Source organism: Acomys russatus, chromosome 17 (genome assembly GCF_903995435.1).
Source record: "Acomys russatus chromosome 17, mAcoRus1.1, whole genome shotgun sequence".
In the NCBI taxonomy this organism is placed as follows: domain Eukaryota; kingdom Metazoa; phylum Chordata; class Mammalia; order Rodentia; family Muridae; genus Acomys; species Acomys russatus.
Window position 1 is genome coordinate 25,316,882 of NC_067153.1, and position 16,525 is coordinate 25,333,406.

The 16,525-nt window shown below is 44.4% G+C and overlaps 1 protein-coding gene across 1 annotated transcript in view; it reads left to right on the plus strand.

The window, feature by feature from the left end:
- Anxa13 (annexin A13) overlaps window positions 1–16,525 on the plus strand; it is a 75,454-nt gene that overhangs the window by 27,008 nt on the left and 31,921 nt on the right. The gene's annotated exons all lie outside the window — the stretch shown is intronic.

Sequence of the window (16,525 nt, forward strand, 5' to 3'; positions counted from 1 at the left end):
GAGCCTGCCCTCTTTATTTACAGACAGGTTTTCATTCAAGGGCTAGCTACTTTTCAAGGGAAACTATGTGTCCTGGGCTTAGAGGTGGCAAGAAGGCTGCCAGGGACAGATAGGGCAGACACTGACACCCACACGAGAGAGGAAATGAAGCACACAGATTAACATAAGGCTATGAGAGCTGCAGGTACCAGGGGCTGCTTAGTGAATGGATACATCCATACACAGCCTGGTGGCGCAGCCTGGAGTCAGTGTTCTCAGCTCAGAAGCAAGAAACTGAGACCCCCAGGAATGACGGAGACAGAGAGAGGTTAGATGAGACCATAGAAGTGTTGGTGACAGCCAAAGTCCATCTGGTACTCACTGGAATGGGAGTTGCATAGCTGTGCACTGTGGTCTGTGATGTTTGAGCTTTTCACTGTGCTTGCTACAGTACCAGACTATGGGCACAGTCCTCATGACAATCCTGAGAGATGCTGGTACATCCCTCTCTCAAACAGAAAGAAGGTCAGTCAGTCCTTCCAAAGAGGTACACCATGGTGGTCTGGGAAGATGGTCTCAGGGTAAAATGTTTGCTGTGCAAGCACAAGGGTGTGAGTTCAGATTCCAAGAACGCCCATCATAGTTGGGCACGGCCATGTGTATCTGTAGCCCCTGGTATTGGGTGAGGTCCATGGAAGCAGGAGATTCCAAGAGCTTGCTGGCCAGCCTAGGCAAAACAGCGAGCTCCAGATTCAATGAGAGACCTGTAGAGAGTGATTGGGGAGGCACCTAATATTAACCTCTAGTCTGCACATGCACACGCGCGTGCGCGCACACAGACACACACACATACACACACAAGATACAGCAAGGACTTGGATTTAGCAAGTTTTCGCACTGTCTTGGGTTCATTTAAGCTCTAGATGCTAACCTATGATCAGGATCATTCCTTCCTCTTCTTCTTTCATCCCCTTTCTGAGTCTCCTCCTCCTCCAAGCTGTGTTAAATATCATCTCAGCATAACATTCTATAACTCTCCTTGCCTGTGGACTTAAATCAGTGTCTCTCAGCCTGTGGATATCCTGTGTAGCATATATTTACATTACGATTTATAACAGTAGCAAAAGTGCAGTTATGAAGTAGCAATGAAGAAAGCTTTTTGGTTGGGGGGGGTCCCCACAACATGAGGGACTGCACTAGAGGATCGCAGCATTAGGAAGGTTGAGAACCACTCAACTGATTGTTCTCTGAGTACAAGATGGCGTCTTAGTTTGCTTCATAGTATACCACAAACACAGAGCCTACCACACAGCAAATGTCCCAGGAAATGTCAATAGAGTCTTTAATTAGCTACTATCTTAGTTCTTTTCCTGTTGCTGTGATAAAGTACCTTGAGCAAGGCAGCTTATAGAAGGAGGTAATCATTTAGGACAGGACCACATCATGGCCAGGAAGCATGGCGACAAGGGGCAGGCATGGTGGCAGGAGCAGTGAACTGTTTCAAAATCAGTGACAAGAAAAATACCCATCCATGTGCTGGACAAATGCAGTTATTTTCCAGATAGTCTTCAATCTGTGGTTGGCTGAATCTGCAGAAGCAAAGCCAATGGACACAAGAACTGTACGTTATCTTCCTTCAGCACCTGTGCATAACATGCCAGAGAAGGGATGGAGTCAGAGCTTGGTGGCTGGGAGTGCTTGCTGAACTATCATGAAGACCAGAGTTTGAATCCCAGCACTCAAGTAACAAGCAAGGTGTCCTGTGCTTGTGTTTGTAATCCCAGCCCCTCCCCCCCACCCCCCCAGGAAGGCGGATCCCTGGGGCTTGTTGTGTTCCACCTTAACCCAAGATGACATGTGTGCCTGGTCAAGGGGAGACTCTGCCTCAAAAGAACAGAGGGTGCTAGGGAGGAGAGCCAACACCCTCTTCTGGGCCCTGTATTACCTTCAAAGACACACATGCCTACACACACACTCACAGAGACATGCATACACACAAATACATAAGTCATCTTTTTTTCACTGTCAGAGAATTCTGGATGGACTGGATCACGTCCTGCCTGGTGGGTGATCACTGTGGCCGAGGCTGGGTTTACCTTTGGGAGTGGGGACATGGCCTTCTCGAGGCTGACAAAGAGATAATAAAGACTCAAAGAACATACAGGAAGTGAAGCAACTCTCTCTTCATATGAGGGGAAAGGATTAAACACACACACACACACACACACACACACACACACACACACACACACACACACACACGAATTTTAAAGAAAAGAATTACTAGGCTTGGAGCCAGCACACAGTTAAAGTCTCTTACAGGGGAAAAATAACATTTATTGTTTTGATGCTGACTGAGATAGGAATTTGCTCAAGTGAATTCAGCTGTTTCACCTTGCTTCCTTTTTAGCAAATCACAACCTGTCCACACTCTGTTGCTTAGCCCTCACTGCACAGCATATAGAACACAATAGCTTGACTCAATCTCCAGTGTTTTCTCTCTTCAATTCCATCGGCCCACTTATCTTTGATCTGTGGTTTCTAGAACACACCAGTTTTTTTTTTTTTTGTTTTTTTTTTTATCATATAAGAAATTAATCTCAAGTTTTCGCCCTGGGTGAATTGGCTAAAGACAGCCTTTGGCAATATAAGAAGGAAGTGGATCATTCCTTTCTAATGAAAAGCATGCTTCATTTGTCATAGCCCCTGAAGACATGGCTCTTGTCATCCTTGAGAAACACCCTTCATCTCCCAGCTGCCACTTTGTCCTCCAAGCTTCCTTTCCTTAGTGCAGTACAGTGGTAATTGGATATATGGAAACTTAATGCAATCCCAAGGTCTTTGGCTCCCAAAACAATCTGTGAACAACACTTGAGTAGACCATCATTTCCCCGTGACAAGTGTTCTGCTTCCAGATAATTAGTGGTATTCCTCTTCTGGTAGACCAGAGGTTCTCAAACTGTGGGTCTCCACTCTTTTACAGGAGTTACCTAAGACCATTGGAAAACTCAGATATTTGCATTTACAATTCATAACAGTAGCAAAATTACAGTTACAAAGTAGCAACAAAAATAATTTCATGGAGGCTGGAGAGATGGCTTAGTGGTAGAGAGCACCGACTGCTCGCTTTTCCAGAGGACCTGAGTTCTATTTCCAGCACCCACATAGCAGCTCACAACTGTCTGTAGCTCCTGTTTAAGGGGATCTGACACCCTCACACAGACATACGTGCAGTCAAAATATCAATGTACATAAAACAAATAAGTTATTAAAAATAGTTTTATGGTTGGGAGTCACCACAACATGAAGAACCATATTAAAAGGTCGCAGCAATGAGAAGGTTGAGAATCACTGTATTAGGCACTTCATGATCTTGGGCCCAGCACCAAAAGACCCTAAAATGGGCCAACTGAGAGCTGTCACATAGGTGTGACATCCTGCGATGCAGGCTGTGGTGCTCTTAATATCAGGATGCAGACAAGCGAGCAGGAGGCCATAGCAGGCTTCTCACTCAGGGTCTGAGCTTAGTGCCACTGTTTTTCTTCCCAGTTATTTTATCCCATTACTCATCTTGTAGCTTTATCTTCAGAAAGGCACAGCTTGCTTTTATCCTTCCCTTTTCTGGAAGGCCAGTTATTTGCTGTTAGTGCCTTGAAATCTATGCCTTAGTCAGGATCCATGTGCCATTTCCCACTAGCACCTCAGTCTCTCGCCACCTTCTAAAGTAATGTGTTGACAGCGTTGTTAAAAGCACAGGCAGCCTAGACCCTGGGCACGTAGGACCTCAGTACTATTGACATTTGGGCTAAGACATCACTTCGTCATAAGGGTTTTCTATGCATTCAGAGAATCTTTAGCAATCCATGACTTCTATCCTTAACTACGAAGGTAGTAATCCTCTGGGATCATTGTGAATGTTTCCAGTCAGTGTTGCCTGGAAGGAGAAATCACTCCTGGTTAGCTGAGAGCCAGTGTATTTGGTACACCATGGGGTAGAAGCTGTCCCTAGAATGTCTTCTGCTCTCAGGATCTGCATCAGCGGTCATACTTGCTGCCTTCCACCTTCACACTGACTCTTATCACAAGGGGCATAAGCTCCTGGAGACTGACCCTTGTCCTCTCGATAAGGACAGTGGCAGTTCTGAGGCAGCAGTTGTTCTATGTTAGTGATTTGTGGTGGCCAGGGGAAGGGAGCACTGCTACGCTGCTATGTGGCAGGTATCCCTGAGTAGAGTGACACTATGGGGAGAGGCACTGATGTAATCACTCAGGCGTTCGTTTACACACTTGGTTATAGGCTGCAAAAGGCTGCCTGGCTTTGTCTCCCTATATCCTTGCTCAGTATGACAAGCTGACCACCCACATTTACACTTCTGAGTGTCCACTGCCACCTTCAGGAACAATGGTACTTGACCCTGTTTAAGGAGTGTCAGGTCAGGCTTCCTTGTTTCTGGCCAAATCCACAACCACATCAACACATATAGACTAAGAACACTTGTCTTTATAGAAAATGCCCTAACAATGCCAGCTGCCACTAAAAAGTACCAAAAGGCAGGTATGGTAATGCACCCACTTAATCCCAGCAATCATGAGGCAGAGGTAGGATGATCTCTGCGAGTTCAAGGTCAGCCTGGTTTACATAGTGAGTTCTAGGATAACCAACTACATAGAGAGGCCCTATCTCAAAACATCAACAATAAAAAAGGTATGAACATATAGAATAGGTATAAAAGAAAGCTTATTTGTAATAGAAAAAGTTTCACTCATTTTTCAAAACAGTCAGTATATGTAAATACAGCATGTTGTGTTCTGATCTGAATAGATGTCTTTTTCTTTTTCTTTTTGCATGTGTCGTGTGTGTTTGCGTGTGTGTGTGTGTGCGTGTGTGTGTGCGCACGTGCACACGCATGTGCATGTCCACATGTGTATGGATACATATGTGTGTTCATGTGTGTGGAGGCTTGAAGCTAATATCCGGAGTCTTCTTCAAGTGCTCTCTGCTTGTACAATACAGGCACAGCTGAAGCCAGAGCTAATGTACCTACTCAGATTGTCTCTACTTTCCAAGCTCTGGAATTAGAGGAGGACCATTACACCCACCAGGCATTCGCACGCGTGCTGGGGATTGCAACCCCAGGTCTCGCATTTGTATGGCAAGCCCTTTAATCATTGAGCTATCTTTCCAGCCCATTTGTCTGCCTTCAACCTTGTCAAATTATCCAAATAGCTTACTCATGTAGAGTGATGGCCAATCACTTAATAGTCATAGTGTCGCTTCAAAGCTGCATCTCTGAAAGCAGAGTCCATAGCAACACATAGCCATGTCACACTTCCAACCCACTATGAGGACAGAGCATAGGCTTCCATGTACACTTCCTGGCTCTCTGATTCATCACAGTATTAGTAAATGTAATGGGTACCAGTGGGAAGGGGCACTGGGATCAGGGCAAGCGCTGCCTTTAGCTGGTGTAATAAAGGAGAATCCCACTGAAAATAAAGCAATCATCACAGAGCAGACTGGCAAATATTCCTGTAAGATTCAAACTGTGCTTGAATGTGCCAAAACAGCAAAATGTTTTGTTGGTAGTCTTAGCATTTGCCATACAAGCACTTCAGTGCATTTTGACTTGAGAAACAATAAGACTTTTAATCCGATTGATTAACCATAAGGAACTATGACCAAGAAGCAATCAACTTAATGAAACCAACATGCCATGCTTAAAACACAAATGACCCCTTGCTTGTTTCAACTTGTCTCTCAGTCTCTACCATCTGTGTCTATGGATATGTCATGAGGATATTTTCCAGTTCTGAATTCATGAATTTTAACTGTGGAATAATTTGTGTTCGGACTAACTGGCTCAAAATACAAATGACTAACCATTTAGAGGTATGAGATCATTATCCTAACAGGGACAGGAATCTATTACATGAACAAGTATGTGACCATGGGCAGGCAACTTAATAACTAGACTATAGTTTCTTTACCAGTAAAAGGACAGGATTAGATACAGTCCTTCAGTGCTTTCCAAAGTTCAAACTGACACATGACCCTCATGATGCTGGCAGGATGCACATGTCACCTGATCTACTAACTGTTCTATTAATTACCATCTTTAAATCTGTTTGCTTTTTTGCATCAGTGAATTTACATTAGGGGGGAAACTCTAGATTTGTCCCATGAATGGTGGGCTAGCATCAGTGTATGTATAAGTAAGTGAAAACAAAAGATGATATCAAATTCTAACTAAATTCTAACTAAATCATCCTGTCACCTGCTCTCAGAGTTGAAAGCGAGGAATAAAGTAGTTTTCCTGGAACAGAATAGATACTGACACAGTAAATATCTGAAGCCCTACGGACCCATCCTAATATCATACAAATGTAGCCATGGACCAGACATAACTGGATAGATTGTGTTTTACAACTTTATTTCCAAACACAAATGATGGGTTCTGATAGATTAGAAGGATGTGAAACTTTGGTGTCACCAATTAAAGACCTCCAGAAGAACTGAGGAAGAACTTAAAAGAGAATTGTTTTTATTTTTCTTATTCCATCATTTGTTTGTTTATTTTGGGTGTGGTGTGTGTGTGTGTGTGTGTGTGTGTGTGTGTGTGTGTGTGTGTGTACACATGCACAATCACATGCCATGGTATACATATGGAGGTTAGAGGCACATGTGTGGAGTTCAGAAGCCAGCTCCTGAACTGTGGGAGTCAGTTCTCTCCTTTTACCATGAGTCTCAGGATACAACTCCAAGTCATTAGGCTTGATGGCAGCCATATTTGTTCAGCATCATCTCCCAGGCCCAGAAATTCCTTTTCTAATGGGAGTTCTAATGACTTCCATGCCTTGGTGTTCCATGTCACCTATTTGAAAAAAAGCTCTAATTGTACTCTTCTATAGGAGTCTTTGATAGACCGCTTCCCTCTGTGTTTAGCATTTTGGGTAAGGTCCAGGCTTTCTTGTCTACATGAATCCTCAGTACATTTCTAGTCTTCCTTTGTCTTCATTGGAATATGAACAGGAAATGTTTATAATTATTGTTAAATCAATGGTTCTCAACCTTGGCCATCCATTAGAATTAGCTGGAGAATTTCAAATTTACATAAGACTGGTCTATACCTGTTTTTCCTGGTTAAGGACCAAAGTAGGTCTCTGTCTTTTGTATATTGTAAATATCCAAAATGATTGTGAAACACAGGCAGGGTCAAAAAACTACTCAACTCTCTTCTGGCCAGGCCATCTTCCTTAGAGCCCATTGTCCCTCCATATGGTGTTAATTCTCAGAGCTCTAAGTTCAGTTTAGCTCAGACTGCTCTACGTCTGAGTATCTGAGGCCTTGGCTTTGCCCTTGTGAGTCCTGCCTTTCCGAGGGAACTCCCTCAGCTATGCTGGTTTCAGCTGTCTTTTCCCTGCTCCATCTCTCCAGGAAGCCTGATGTTATTTGCAACTCAGGATCTCTGTCTGGGTAAGTTTTCTCTTCCCTTCCTCTGTCCTCATTATTGCCCTTGACTCTTGACAATGTCATAGACTAAGACAAGGCCAAGCTACCACTGAGGATCCTTATTTTCTGAAAAGACAGAGCCATGACTTGTGCTTGCCTAAAAGAGTTCCTCCATTCATTACATGTCATATGCTCAGTATTGGCAGCATGTGGTCCCATTCCCTTCGCTAATGCATGTACATTGACCAAGTGCCTCAGTGGGTGGCCATTGTGCTGGTATTGTGGATGTGACAGTGGATAAGAAGTGGCTCTCATCACCAAGAAGTCTACAGTCTAAGGAAAGAGCCAGACTGGCAAACATAGACAATGAAGGGAATACTATGGAAGCCTCTAGAGTACAATGTGAACACAAATAGCAAAGTTCATGGGTGTGCTCGAAAATGAAGCCATAATCAAAAGCCTAATTTATGAGTTTTCCAACTATATGGCTGATTTCCAGTAACTGATATGACCTCTCTGAGGCCCAAGTTAGAACAAGATGATCCTAACTGGTGCTTGCAAGCTTACCTAATATGTTTCAGATGGGCTAGTCAACATTGGTTTATCCAGCATGTCATAGATTTAGAACAGAAAAAAAAAATCTCTCCTCCCAGGAAACCCCCAGTTCTAGGCAGGCAGGTTAGACATGGTTTCAGAAAAGAGTTGGAGCTTTAGTATATTCCCATATATATTTGTATTTTCCATGCCTGTCCACGGAATCAATGACAAACACTGTTTAAAAAAAAAATGGAAGCCAAGCCTGGTGGCATATGCCTGTAATCTTAGCACTTGGGAGGTGAAAGCAGGCAGATCTCTGTGAGTTTGAGGCCAGCCTGGTCTACAAAGTGAGTCCATGGCAGCCAAGGCTACACAGAGAAACCCTGTCTCAGAAAAAAAAAAAATCAACAAAAACAAAAACAGAGGGTCATGAGGCTCCATTCTTCCAATCAGTCCCACCCAAGAAATTACAATGAAAACCCACTTGAAGTATGCTTCAAGCAAGAATGCTTCACTGTAATGACCCCTTGGGAATAACATATAGCAACAGTCAATTTATATACATTTTATCAGACAAACATGTGCCATTTTATGTTTGCCATTATTTGACAGTTTGTCAGGCAGGAAATCAATCACCTCCCATCTACCCCCAAACAAATATATTAGAAGTGACCTACTGGTTACTCTTTTCCAGTCTTCAGAATGCCTTTGCTAAAATCACACACACACACACACACACACCACATGAGAGTGGGCCAGGGGGAGAAGGAGAGGGAGAGCATGCTGTATAGTACTTTCTGTTCTGGAAGAAACGTGAAAAGCTTGAAAGTGTAGGGTGGGATGGGGAGAGGAGGAGAAAGTGTCCTCAGAGCTTGTGGAAGGACTGAAAAGCTGGTTTCTCCCCTGCCAGCTCCAGGTCATCATGCCAAGTAGCCAATATTGAATCTTCCTGAGACTGCTGGGTAGGGCAGGTGTTAATCTCAGTTTCCAAATGAGAAGCAGAACACACAGTTCTGCTTGAATGGAAAGGAACACTGGGTGATGGTTATGGCCACAGTGACCATCCCACACGCCCAGTCGGCCTAAGAAAAGAGGGACGCCCAGGTTACCTTGCAAAGAGTGGTACCCAGCCTGCAGTTTCCATTTCACTTTCTATTTTTGCTTCATTAAACTTCTCTTGATCCCACAGCTATCTACAGAAAGGGCTCTACTTTCGGCCAGGGGACAAGTGTCAAATGATGCTTCTATGAAACAAAATCTTTTGAAGACTTGGACTACAATTTCTATCCTTAAAAATAATTTTAATAGGGGACCAAAAAAAATCAGTAATGGGAAGTCAGTTGCGGAGTTTCTGAACCCAGAGTGTAGGCATGGATACTTATCCCATCACTTGACCTTGGGTGGGTAATTTACCTCTCCGCCAACTTGCACAGTCAGAACACCTGTTCCACAGCTGCCGCAAGGATTAAAATTGGGCTTTATGTAAATCATCCAGACCAGGGAGGGCATGCCACGTAATAAGTGATCTGGCTTTGGCTGTCATCCTCAGTGCTAAGTTTTCTTTCTGTAGATTTCTCTGTGGCTTTTAGTCCTTGCAGCTGATTAAAAGTATAAAATGGTTCTAAGAGTAAGACAAAATATACAGTTAATAATTTTGAGCTCACTGTGGTAAAGGTAGATTTTATTTTTGTGTGTTTGTGCATGCGCGAGTGTTTGTATGTTGAGGTGCAAGTGTGTGCACATTTGCGTAAATGCCAAAAGACAACCAGACAGCCTCACATGTCATTTCTAAGGTGCTACCCACATTGTTTTTAATTTTTGTTTCTTTCTTAGGGCAGGATCTCTCGAAGTAGGCCAGGCTAGGCTAGCTGACCAACGGGCACTCGCTTTCCTCCCCAGTGCCAGAATTTCATGTGTACAGTACCATGCCTAGCCTATTTCACATGGGTTTTAGGGGTTGAACTCAGATCTTTGTGCTTGCAAGCAAGCACTTTACTAAAGGAACTATCTCAACAGCCCAAGTTTTGAAGTCTCCAGACTACACACCATGGGAGAAATTCACTCAGCCCCATGCAAACCAAGAGATAACCGACATAACAGAGTGCTCACCACATGCCAGCCATCTTGCCAAATGTTCCATGTCCGTGTCCTTATTACAGGCCATAAGAGGTGGAGTTCCTACTAACTCTCAGAAGGGAAAACAAAAGATAAGAGAGGACATAGCTTTGTACCTGGACCAAGGGTAAATATCTTTTTGAGGGCAGAGAGGGGAATCTATGCTATCTCAAAGAAGTCCTTCCCCAAGCTAGACCTCAGTTTTGTCAAGTTTACAACACTCTTAAAGTCAACACAAAGCCATCTTACAATGAGATATGATTCAAAATTAAAAAAAAAAAAAAAAGTTGTGCCATTTGTGACAACTTCGATGAGCTCAGAAAGCAATCTTTTAGATAAAATAAGCCAGTCATTAGAAAACCAACCCCTTCCACTTAGGAGGGGTACCTACAGCAGCCAAACTCATAGGGATGGCATCTGGAATGGTGGTTACCAAGTACCACTTGTTTCCTAAGCCTCATTCCCTCAAGGCAGGGAGGAGGGGACGTGGTTCAGCCACTGTCCCATCTAGGCCAGGTGAACTGAGCTAGTTCTAGGGATGTGCTGGCCACCATGCAACCACTACTCAACAATATTCTAACACACACATAAAATTGGTCAGGCATGCAGAATGCTCTCCCCACATACTCAAAGGAACAGAGTAATGTGGGGGAGGTGACGACGGCGGTATTGGTAAGTGCTCTCTCAGAACAGTCTAGGCAGCTCCAGGACTATCCCCAGCATGATCACCCTCTATTTTGCTCCTGTTTCAATAGACTCAGACAACACCTTCTTCTAATTCTGGTCCTTGTTTTTAATATCTTTAGTCTCTTCCAGCAGCAGCACCTGGCAGATCAATATACAACAGCCCTCTGCCCTCTGCCCTTCCTGAGCCCTGCTGGCTCAGAGCCTGGACACTAGGCAACCATTCTCAAATATTTACTAAGCAGAGCGCCCCAAGGCAGGGCCTCCGGGGGCCTGGGGTGGAAACAGTAAATCCCAGTGCCACTCCCATCACATTTCAACAATATTTCAGAGTTACAAATGACCCTTACATTCTTATGTCACCAGGCTGCCTACCGCCTACGTGCCACCAGCCAAGTGAGCACCGTAATCCAGCACTGTGCTACTCTATCCCAGACCCGACTGCATCTGAATACCACACTACACATGAGCAAGAGCATGTCTGATTTAAAGATGAGCTGTGACGCTAATTAAATAGCTAATAAAATATTGCTTCTAAGGGGAAGGAAACCAGTCAAGCTAAAGAGCAAGCCTTCCTCCTCAGGCTGCAGTTGAATCCCACCAACTCAGACTTGTCCATCCTCTGTCCCCACTCTCCGCTTGGGTAACATCAGGATCGGAAAATAAGAATTTATTGTTATAGAACTGGACATTCCCAGGACTCCAGCAGCTGAGGCAGGAGGATTTCTCTGACTTTGAGGCCAGTCTACAGTAGAGAGTGAATTTCAGGCTAGCCTGATCTACAGAGAGACCCGGTTTAAAAAAACAAAACAAAACAAAAAACCGCCACCTCTAACAGCAAAAGACTAAAAAGGAATATATAGTCGTGTAAGAGCCATATGAATGAATTAAAATGTATCACAGCAAATTAAGCTCTCCTCTGCCTAGTGCCTCCCTTTCCCATCCTTCCTCCCCTTTTTTATTCCTCCTTCCTTTTTCTTCCTCCCTTCTTTCGTCTCTTGCCCTTGTTTGCAAACAAGTGCTCAGGACCAACAGTGGACCAAGCAGGTATTTAAGTGAAAATGTGTGTGTGTGTGTGTGTGTGTGTGTGTGTGTGTGTGTGTGTGTGTATACACACACACCACATGAGAGCCTGGTGCCTGTAGGAGCCAGAAGAGGGCAGGTGCTCCTTTGCAACTGGAGTTATAGACCATTGTCAGTTGTCATGTGGGTGCTGGGAGTCAAACCCAGGTCCTTTGGAGGGGCAGCCAGTGGTCTTAACCACTGAGCCACCTCTCCAGCCCACTAAAAAAAAATTTAAAGCAAGATAGCAATTGCTCTTTTGTAAATAAAAAATGCATTTTTCCATCCTTAAGTGTTAGATGATACAATAAAGTCAATGAAGAGTATGGTAAATTATTCTGCTAAGACACAAAATCTTTGCTAGTAGATAGATTATGGAGCCAGTAATGGGTAACAAGTCACAATCTACTTACCTTAATTATTGTCTTCAGTGGCCAACTGCAATAAATAACATTGTTTGGCCAAGTGTGGTGGCGCACACCTTTAATCCCAGCACTTGGGAGGCAGAGGCAGGCAGATTGCTGTGAGTTTAGGGTCAGCTTGGTCTACAAAGCAATTCCAGGACAGCCAATGCTACGCAGAGAAACCCTGTCTCAAAAAGCAAAACAAAACAAAACAAAACAAAAATAACATTGAACATTGTGACATATATAATATGTATGCATGCGTGTATGTATTTGTAGATAAATATATGCTAAATATATGTGAATCAAAATATGCAGAATATGAAACTCAAGTATCTTCATATATATTCATATAACTTTTCAAACTTGTCAATCAAATATGCCTACCTGAGCCAGGCACGGCATGATGGTACACACCTATAATCCCAGCACTTGAAAGTAAAGGCAGGAATCTCAAGGGTCAAGGTCATGCTTGGCTACCTAGTGAGTTCAGAGACACCCTGAGATAGGTGAGATCCTGTCAAAAGCACATATGTGACTGATATCTACATCAGTATTATTTCCTGAAATGTTGGCATCACTGTACAACAAAAAAGGCAAGAGATGGCTGAAGAAGCAGGGAGGGGCTAACATGAATGCTCTACAACAGTGGGATATTTAATGTTGATGTGGAGCAATCGTGTGGTATAAATCTGGCATTTGAAATGTAGTCCCATGCCAGGCTGAGCCTTGCAAGATAGACACTGCCTCCATTTTGCAGATAAAGACACTGATTCACAGGTGAACAGCCAAGTGGCAGAATCACTGTTGAACCAGAATTCCTGTGGCCCAGAGCCCAGACTTTCATACCGATTGTTACTGGCACTTAACCTCTTGTCTTGTTTTTGTTTCCTGAGTGTCAGTGGATGCCAGGGCTGCTCAAAACACACACATCAGAACATAAAGGATGTCACTCTGCCTCCACATTCAAAGCAGGCGGAGTGTCTGTGTGCTCACTCAAAGCCTGGGGAATATGGTGACCCTATGCTAGAGTCCCCTGCCACCAGCTCTCTATCCGACCCCACATTCCTCTTCTGCATGCAAGTTCTGCACCATAGCTTTGGTTTCAAGAATGAAATTTCCTTCTTGGCAAACAGGACTAGGCCCATTTAACAATGAACAATGACTATGGCATGTCTGCTCCCCTGTGCATTCCAGAGGAGAGCTTGTCCCAGCTCCTCCAGAAGAGCCCTGGGACATTCCAGGTTCAACCAAAGGGCCACTGACAAACATAAACATGGTCATTGTGGAGACAGATCAAGCCACACAACATTCTCTCTCTCTCTCTCTCTCCCTCCCTCCCTTCTTCCCTCCCTCTTTCTCTCTCTCTCTCTCTCTCTCTCTCTCCTCCCTCCCTCTCTCCCTCTCTCCCTCCCTCTAGCCATATATTCTCCCTCCCCCTTTGCCTCTCTCTCTTAAATCATGACATGGTATAATCCCTTAACTCCAACATTACAGACCCCACTGTTATAAAGAACAAGACTTCATTCTTGAGTAGGTTGGAAAGAGTAGCCAGAATGGCTAATGGTGATTACTCCATCTGTGTCCTTATCCTTCCCTGTCCATGATGGTGTTTCTGATTTGGACCCCGCTCCGCATTACATGCCAGGCATGTGCAGCCATAACGAAGTCCTAGTATCTTGGTCATTGTTCTATTGCTGTGAGGAGATACCATGACCACAGAACTCTTACAAAGGAAACCATTACAATTTCAGGGGTTCAGTTCATTATCATCATGGCAGGAAGCATGGAAGCAGGCAGGCAGATGCTGGAACAGTAGCTGAGACTTGCCTCCTGACCCTTAGGCAGAGAAAGAGAGAGACATTGAGCCTGGCTTAGGCTTTTGAAACCTCAAAGCCTACCCCCAGTGACACACTTCCTCCAACAAGGCCACGCCTCCTAATCCTTTTTTTCTTTCCTTTCTTTTCCCTTCCTTCCTTCCTTTCTTTTTTGTTTTTGTTTTGGTTGTTGTTGTTGCTTTGTTTTGTTTTGTTGGCTGTTTGATTTTTTGTTTTTTGTTTTGTTTTGTTTTGTTTTGTTTTTTGAGACAAGGTTTCTCCTTATAGTCCTGGCACTCACTCTGTAAACCACATTCAGAGATATGCCTGTGTCTGCCTCCCAAGTGGTGGTATTAAAGGCATGGGCCACCACTACCCAGCTCCTAATCCTTTTCAAATAGTGCCACTCTCTGATGACCAAATATTCAAATCTATGAGTGTGAGGACCTGAGTTCAAATCAGCAGAATCTACATAACACTGGATGCAGCACCATACACCTGTAACCCTAGAGCTCCAAATGGCAAGAGGGGAGGCAGGAAAAGAAAAGGCCAGGGGAGCCCCCAGGCCAGCTAACCAGGTATGCATAATGGCAAACAACAAGAGGTCTTGGTCTCAAACAAGATGAAATGTGAGAACTGACCCCCAAGGCTGTCTTCTATCCCCCATGCTTGCAACATGACAAATCCATGCCTATTCGCGCACACAAGCAGGCATGCATGTACACACATTGTATGCACCAATACACATGTTTTTCTTTAAAGAAGAGCAGGATGAGTCTGTGCGGCCTCCAGGGTCCCATGCTCACAGAGCCCCGAGTTCGCCTGAGTACTCTGGCATTCCATGGCGCAATGCTTCATTACGTTTGAGCATCGCTTAGTAATGAAGCCTGAAAACAATGCAGCAGATTTTGCCAACAAGCCTCCAAAAGCAGCAGATAGGTTCTCTCAAATCCACATGAGATCTTGGTAAGGAGAACGGGAGTGTCAGGCCTGAGCAGAAGGCCTGAGGCATAAGTGGGGTGAGGGATGGGGTGGTGCCGGACCTGAAGCCAGGTGTCCTTGCCTATAAGGCTGACTGACTACAAGCGTTCACTCTTCTCTGTGGATAACAAAGGAAGGTCTTATACATAGGCTGGTATGTAGCAGGTGTTCTAAAAGTGCCAGCCCATCTCCTGGCATGTTTCAAATATTTCAGTATAGGCCACATCAAACTGTAAGATGATGGTTCAGTGGATAAAAACACCTGCCAGCAAGTTCACTCCTCAGGAAGGAGAGAGCACTGCAAATTATCCTCTGACCTCTACACAGACACTGTTGCATGCACACACCCATAAACATATATAAACAAAACCAATCAATCAATACGTAAATAACTATAAAAATTGTTAACTGATGATCCATGTCTTCATAGTCTAAAATGGGTGATTGATGGGTGGCCCCAGGATCCCTCTGACCCCTCAGAACCTATGGTTCTCCATTAAGGGAAACTTTCTTCAGACCACAGACTTGGTCAGGACACTCAGGGCTTGAGGGCAGAAACAAAACTCATTTTCTCTTAGCTGAAGGGGAGGTTTGTGGTTTGTGGCTCCCCTCAATCCAGGGGTCACTGGCCACTGGTCCTCAGGAACAAAGGAAGGAGAAGTGATGAATTGGGGATTCAGTGGCCAGTGAGCATGAACAGAAACACCCTTCGGAACCAGCTGCAGGGAGGCAGATCAATTTTATTTGGGGTGAACTAGACTTATATAGAATTTTGAGGAGGGAGTAGGGGTTTCCAGGGTGAGCAAATGGCTGAAGGGCTCAGTTACTGAGATGCCTCATTAACATGGAGAGGCACTCCAGGGATCCCAGGTACTTGCTGAACAGGTTCTATTGGGGGAAAGGGAGGTGGACCTGTAATTAGCCTAAGGACTGACTATGTGACATTCTTCAGGTAGAGAGTGTGGGGATCCGGGCCTCCTCAAGGCAGAGAATAGGAAACCTTGCTGACCAAGCTCAGGGCTTTTAGGTAATGACAGACTGCGACTTTAGCAGGGTTTCCCCCTTAGTGGTTGTCATTAGTGAAACAGAAAGCTAAGGATCCAGGCACTGCGGTGAAAAGGCGTGTTTCTCCCTGCTCCCCGCCCTCCTCCTTCCTTGTCCATTCTCTCTCCTCACTGACTCTTGTTCTCTGTCTCTCATACTTTCTCTCTGTGGCATGTAGTGGGCAAAAAGGTCACCAGCAGCTTTAACCTATGAGCCACTCAGCCCCTCAGTGTCCTCAGAGGAACTCTTGTGCCTCTCTCAGTATATTAACCAAGGAAAAGACTGAATGATTCTGTTTGGACTATATCCTCAACTCTGCATGGATCATGGCAGCCAGAGTGACAGGGCTGGTGTCCACATTGATGACTGACAGCCCCATTTGGGACACCAAGAATGCGGGAGGGGCAATCTACCAAAGAAATAGTGATGCTAAGCAGATAAGTGCTACATAG